The 6,800-nt window shown below is 42.7% G+C and overlaps 1 pseudogene; it reads left to right on the top strand.

The window, feature by feature from the left end:
• Positions 1-22: 22 nt before the first annotated feature.
• On the top strand, positions 23-6,481 carry LOC143402023 (heterogeneous nuclear ribonucleoprotein A1-like 2; annotated as a pseudogene).
• The last annotated feature ends 319 nt before the right edge of the window (positions 6,482-6,800 follow it).

The raw sequence follows: 6,800 nt of genomic DNA, 5'->3' as shown, positions 1-6,800 counted from the left end.
GTGTACTCTCCAGCTTGGCACAATGGGAAGGTGGAGGAAACCTGAAGAGGTGGGCCTAGAAGGAGGTCTTCTGGATAGAGACATATCCCTGGAGGGGATCAAGGACCTGTGCCCTACTCTCTCTTCCCCCATGAGGTGAGTGGGCTTCCTGAGTCATGCACACCTGCCATGATGAACTGTGCTGCCACAGGCCCAAAACACCAGGGCCAATAGTCAAACTCCCCAAACTGTGAATGGAAAAAGACCTTTCTGCTTTTAAAGTTGATTATCACAGGTATTTGTTTCAGGGGAAAAAAAGGTCAAACCCAAGGCACTGAGGCAGGCCTGTTCCTGGGAGGCATGGGACTCCTCTGATGGCCATCACAGACAGGGCACTTCTGAATCCTGGATGCACAATCCTTAGGTTGCTCCTGGGACCAATCCAACAAGCTCTTCTCCCTCTGTCCATCTTCCATCCCTCAATCTGAAGGCTTTCCCAGGAATTTCTGGCTCCTTTCTCACATTCTCAGACAGGTGTTTCCCCTAATAAAATGCTGGTGAGCTCAACCCACCTTGCAACTTCATGTCTTGGAGGACCTAACAAATCATTTCCATTTGTGTGTTACTTTTATTATTATGATCTACTTATTACTCATTCCAGCTTATGAAATCCTTCCCTTTATCCAATTCTCCCTCTTCCAGGACTCCATGTTGATGATCTAGTGTTATTTATGTGATTTCAAGGATATTTCTTGTTTTGCCAACTCTCTGCATATCTGTAGTTCTATATGTCTCCATCTCCTTACTTCCTTGCACTGTGATAATGCCTGTTATTCCTGCTCTTTCCAATGATGCTTCTCCTATTCTCTTCCTTATTTTTGCATTTGCTCTTTTCTTCTCCTCCTCCTCCTTCTCCTCTCTCCATTTCTCCACGCCTCCCTTCTTCCTTGTTTTCCTTTTTATGGAAGATTCCAGGTACATGACAATACCCTGTGGTTTACTAGAAGGAAGCAGGATCTTGACCTATGTGCTGATAGTTTGAGGCCAGAGCAGGTGGAATAAAGGAAGGAAAGGAAGTTGCTGATGGGCATATAATGCCTGGGCAGTTCTGCATCCAAGACTGTGCTCCAGACTCCTACATCCCATCTTCTAGGTTACCTTTCAGAACTTCAGCAACATGAACTCTCATATGTTCCTGCTAAGAGTTAAAATTAGAACAAGCACTTTGAACACTAGCTTTATCCACTGTAGTTGAAGAAAAGAATATGATAGGATGGAAAGTTGTATCTCCCAGTAGCATCTTAAATTCCAGTTAAAGTGACTGTTTCCTCCAGTTACTTTCTCTGATGTATTTCATGAACCTGAAGTAACTTGCCCACCATCTTCTGATCCCTCCACAGAGAAATGACCCAGGCTCAATTCCTATAAGGCTATGTACCTCTTTTTTTAATTAGTGAATATTAATTATACAGAGTAGTAAGTTTCATTGTGGCATATTTATACAGTTCTCACCTTTATTATGGTATTCATCAAGTTTATATTACATTTATACTACAGCTTGCAAATACCTTTCTTACCTCCCTTACAAGACTGATTCTTGAAGGTAGTTATCCATGGATTTATTGTATATACTAATACCCCAGAAGCATCTTAGAGAATGTCTTATAAATAGTAACTGCATATATACACAATAAAATTGTTTAACTGAGGATTTAAAAAATACTGGATTAAGACAATTCACAGAAGCCAAAATATGCTACCAGTCTAGGTGTCCATCAATTGATGAATAGATAAAGAAAAAGTGGTCTATGTACACAATGGAGTTTTATTCAGCCATAAAGAAAAGTGAAATTATGTCATTTGTAGGGAAATGGATGGAACTTGAGAATATTAAGCAAAATAAGCCAAACTTGGAAGGCCATGAATTGTATATTTTTCTCTCATATGTGGAAGCTAGAGAAGAAAAAGGGAAAGAAAGATGTGGGATAGAGTCTGATGAAAATCGAGGGGAGTTCAGCAGAGGAAAGGAAACAGGGGGAGGAAGGAGAAAGGGAAAGAGATACTGGGGAAGGACGTTGACAAATTACATCGTTATATTGTGTGTGTGTCTAAATATATAACAATGAATCCCACCATTAGGTATGATTTTAATGCACCAATAAAAACATGGATAAATAAAATAACCAATTAAAAATAAATAAAATACATTACTCTAAAAAAAAAAAAGAAAGAAAGTTCCTTCTCATGATCATATGCCTGGGGTGATCTTGCCTGTGTGTGCACTGATGCTTATGGCAGAGTAGAATCAAACACATGCACATCACCAGGCAAGTGGCACACTGTGTATAACCATAAAATGTAAAACTTCAGCAGTAAAAACGAAGGAAGGACAGCTGGTGGCACATACCTCTAATCCCAGTGGCTCAAGAGGATTGAAAGTTGGAAGCCAGCCTGAGCAAGTGAGACCCTGTCTCAAAATATGTGTTATACTATTTGTTATATCTGGGAAATTCAGAGGAAAAGTAAAAAATTCCAGCCTAGTGGAACATATGTTCTAGTGGTTAGAAGAGGATGCACTGTAACAGATTAAATAAATTAGGAGGCATAAGAGTTACAAGTTTATCCAGAGGGTATGTGGTGGGGGGGGGGGGCAACAGGGAAGACAAGTATTTGCCAAAGTACTCAGTGCCTTGATGAAAATATGATCTTTGAGGTAAGATTTGAAGAATATGAATAATAATCTTGATGGTGTCAGTATCAAATTCTTTCCAGGAAGGAGAAACAGCAGTGCAAAGGCACTGGGGCAGGATCATGTCCTTGTGTTCATGGTAAACTGAGAACTGTGGTATGCCCTGAGCAGAGTCACTGAGTAGAGGCCAATGATATGATCAGATCCTGCAGGGCTGGAAGTTTCTGGAAGTCTTTGAACCTTTACTCTGAGTGATCCAGAGAGTTAGACGGCAGTTTGACCACAGAAGGATCACAGCAGAACTTCCCCTTTAAAAAGACTTGTGTTGTAAAAGACGCTATGGCTTCTGTGCTGGGAAGAGAATGGCAAAGTGGGGAGCCAGATTCTTAGGATGGCCTTCCCAGCACTTCCTGATGGACTGAAGCTGGGGTATAAGAAGGAAGAGTCAGTGGTGCACCCCTTATATCAGACTGCATTATGGAGTAGCCCTCAGTGGACAGCAGAGGACTCTGGAAAGGGACATGGCAGGCACTCAGCATAGACACTGAACTGAGATCTATCCTGGAAACGCTTGTGACATTGGCTGTGGACAGATGAGTGTCCAGAATGGGGAAATGTATTAAAGCCTTGAGTACAGGTGGGCACACCAAGGGAGTGATGGCCAAGTAAAGAAAGGGACAGGCACTGAGCCCTGGAGCTCTGTGATCTCCCCGTGTTTGCCATCTGATCAGACCACACGTCCACAGCAGAGTGCACAGTTCTGCTGCCACACCCAGGCACACATGGATCAGGGAGTCCCAGATTTCCTGTGCACATGAGTCCCCTGGACATCACCCCAACATGGAGAGTTGGAGTTAGTAGTAGATGCCATTTCAATGTCAAGGTGGTGCTGATGCTGCCAGAGTGTAGTTCATACTTTCAGAAGCTCAGATAATGACCAGGATTCCCAGACTGTGCATCGGCTCTCCTCAAGCTTACAGTAAGTGACTCCTCTGTCTTGTGCCAACTAATCTGGCAGATGTAGTTTGTGGCTAGGAGCAAGTGTTTTGTAACAAGCCCACCAGCCACCCTGGTGCTCAGCCAGATAGGGACTACTGAGGTCGGTGATCAGTGTCCAGAGTGGGAAGGGTCTTAAATCCACATTTAAATGTGTTTTTCTCTTGAGGAGAAAAGGGATGTGTATTGTCAGTGATGAGACATGATGTTGAAAGGTCATGTTGTTCTCTCTCCCATGGGTACAGCCAGGTGGAAGATGCAGGTAGTGAGTCACAGCTCAACAGAAAGAACATCTCTCTGCTGCTCTCTGAAACTGTGGCCCAGCCCCATTCCTCACTTCTTGGAGCAAACAATGCAATCCACGTTTTTATGACTTATACATAAGTCTTATATAGAACGAGGAAACAGAGATGGCAGAGTAGAGGAAGGCTGCACTTTCCACTTGCTCCACAGCTCAGAATTGAAGCAGCAGGACTGCTGCGTCTCACTGAGGTGGTGCCTGAGGGAATTCAATAAAGTTCACAATTGGACAGTAAGAGCCTCAGAAATTCTGCTATTTTGTATACAGCCCAAGGAAAGGGATTTTGGAGCCAAGGTAGAGACAATTGTGGGGTCAGCTCACCACAGAGGGGAGGGGAAATAAAAAGACAGAGAGGAACACAACTGAAAAAATTGACAAAAGAACTCTGTGACTTGGGAGGCTGAGGCAGGCTGATCACAAATTTGAGGCCCTCCTGATGAACCTAGTGAGGCCCTGTCTTAAAATAAAAAATAGAATGGATTGTGGTTTTAGTTCATCAGAAGAGCACACCTGGGTTCATTCCAAAGAAAGAAAGAAATATAGAAATGAAGGAAGGAAGCAAGATGATTATAATTAGGAGGATTCAGGTCAGAGACAAGGTGGTGAGTACAGCTTGCTTTCCCTTTGAGTCTAGTGGCTCACATGATAAGCTATGAGGGTCAGGAAACTGAAAAAGTGGGTGGAAATTGCCACAGTCTCTGGCTGGGCACAAATCACGAGCCACTCACAGCTTTGTAGATTCAAACAGCAATTCTTTATTCCCAAACTCACACCAGCCGGCTACAAACACGTTCTGGGGAAATCCACGTTCTCTGCCCAAATCCACACCTCCTGGGCTTCTGTCTCCCAAATATACTGTCCCTAAGAACTCAAGAGGAACTCAGGCAGCAGGATACGCCCTATTCTAAACGGGGAATGCCCTAATCTCCTATTATGCTAAACCGGGAACACCCTAAACACGGATCCGCCCTGGTCCTTGAGCAAGGTCACCTTACATGCAATGTAGCTGCAAAATGTCCTATTTCCATGAGTCCTTCCACTAAAGAAACATGGGGGTACGCTAGCAAGGAAATTGTCATACCTACTTGGCTGATGGCTCCCAGCAGGAAATGCATTTAGGGACTGAGCTTTGAAAGGCTATATTCATTGGTATAAGTATGTTGTGCCTCTCAACCAAGGTTGCTTGATTATCTGCCTTAGGAGTTGAATTCTCTGGAAGCACCTGTGATCCAGATACCCAGCAGAGATCAGATTCTGCCTGGCCCTAAGGGTTTTTGGATCTAATTTGGAAGAAAATAATTGTCAACCAAGACTACTATATCCAGCAAAATTAGCTTTTAAAATCAGAGAGACATTAAAAAACCTTGCCAGATGAGCTAATAAAAATAGAATTCCCAAGCCAGACGACGTGGCACATGCCTGTAATCCCTGTGACTTGGGAGGCTGAAACAGAGGATTTCGAGTTCAAAGCCAGGGTCAGAAATGGTGAGGCACCAAGCTACTTAGTGAAACCCTGTCTCTAAATAAAATATAAAATAGGGCTGGGGATATGACTCTGTGGTTAAGTGCCCTCGAGTTCAATCCCCAGTAACACCCCACCAAAAAGAAAGAAATAGAATTCACAACTAGGAAGCCAATATTACAGAACATACTTAAGGAAAAACTCCACATGAGAAATTAAGAGAAACCCCAACAGCTGCGTGTGTGGCTTGGCGTCAAAGACTTGCCTAGCATGTGTCAGGCCTTTGGTTCAACCGAGGGGAGAGGGGGAAACAAGCAAGACTCCATGACTGGAGAATATTCATTACAAGTGTGGCTAAGCAAATAAGAAACAGAATCACATTAAACATGAGAAATCAATCAACATGACAAGAATTCATGCACATATCTCTTCTCTTTATAAGAATAATGAATGTAAGTGGACACATCTCCAACTAAACAATGGACACCCTCACAAAGTGTTTCTTTTTAATAAGACCCACTTGTGTGGTGTATACCAAAGACTCATCATAAAGACAAATTCTCTCACAGGGTCTTTGCTTTTTTAACTTTTGATGACCATGACTCCGTGAATAAGATTGTCATTCAGAAATACCATACTGTGAATGGCCACAAGTGTGAAGTGAGAAAAGCTCTGTCAACCTAAGAGCTGGCCAAAGAAGTTGACATGGTTGTAGAAAGTTTGGTGGTGGTTGTGGAGATGGTTTCGATGTAAATGACAATTTTGGTTATGGACAAAACTTCAGTGGCTTTGGTGGCAGCCATGGTGGTGGGGATGGCTACAATAGATTTGGTAGTGACAGAAGCAATTTTGGAAGTGGTAACGGCTACAATGATTATGGCAATGACAACAATCAGTCATCAAATTTTGGACCCATGAAGGTTAGAAACTTTGGAGGCAGAAAAACTCTGGACCTGATGGTGGTGGAGGACAATACTCTGCCAAATCATGAAACCAAGGTGGCTCTGGTAGTTCCAGCAGCAGCAGTAGCTATGACAATGGCAGAAGGTTTTAATGTTGCCAGGAAACAAAGCTTAGCAGGAGAGGAAGTGACAGGGAAGCCACAGGTTACAACAGATTTGTGAACTCAGCCAAGCACACTGGGGCAGGGCCTCACTGCTACAAAGAAGACATGGTTTAGACAATATTCACATGGTTTAGACAATACTTTGTGTATGGACAAAAAAATTCAAGTACTGTATTTGTGACTATTTGTATAACAGGTTATTTTAGTTTCTGTTCTGTGGAAAGTGTAAAGCAAAAAGGGTTTTAATGTAGACTTCTTTTTTTTTTTTTTTTTTGCTAAATGTAATAGTCTGATTATGATACTGAGT

Source organism: Callospermophilus lateralis, chromosome 6 (genome assembly GCF_048772815.1).
Source record: "Callospermophilus lateralis isolate mCalLat2 chromosome 6, mCalLat2.hap1, whole genome shotgun sequence".
Taxonomy (NCBI): Eukaryota; Metazoa; Chordata; class Mammalia; order Rodentia; family Sciuridae; genus Callospermophilus; species Callospermophilus lateralis.
This window is presented reverse-complemented; position numbering and strand designations above follow the sequence as displayed.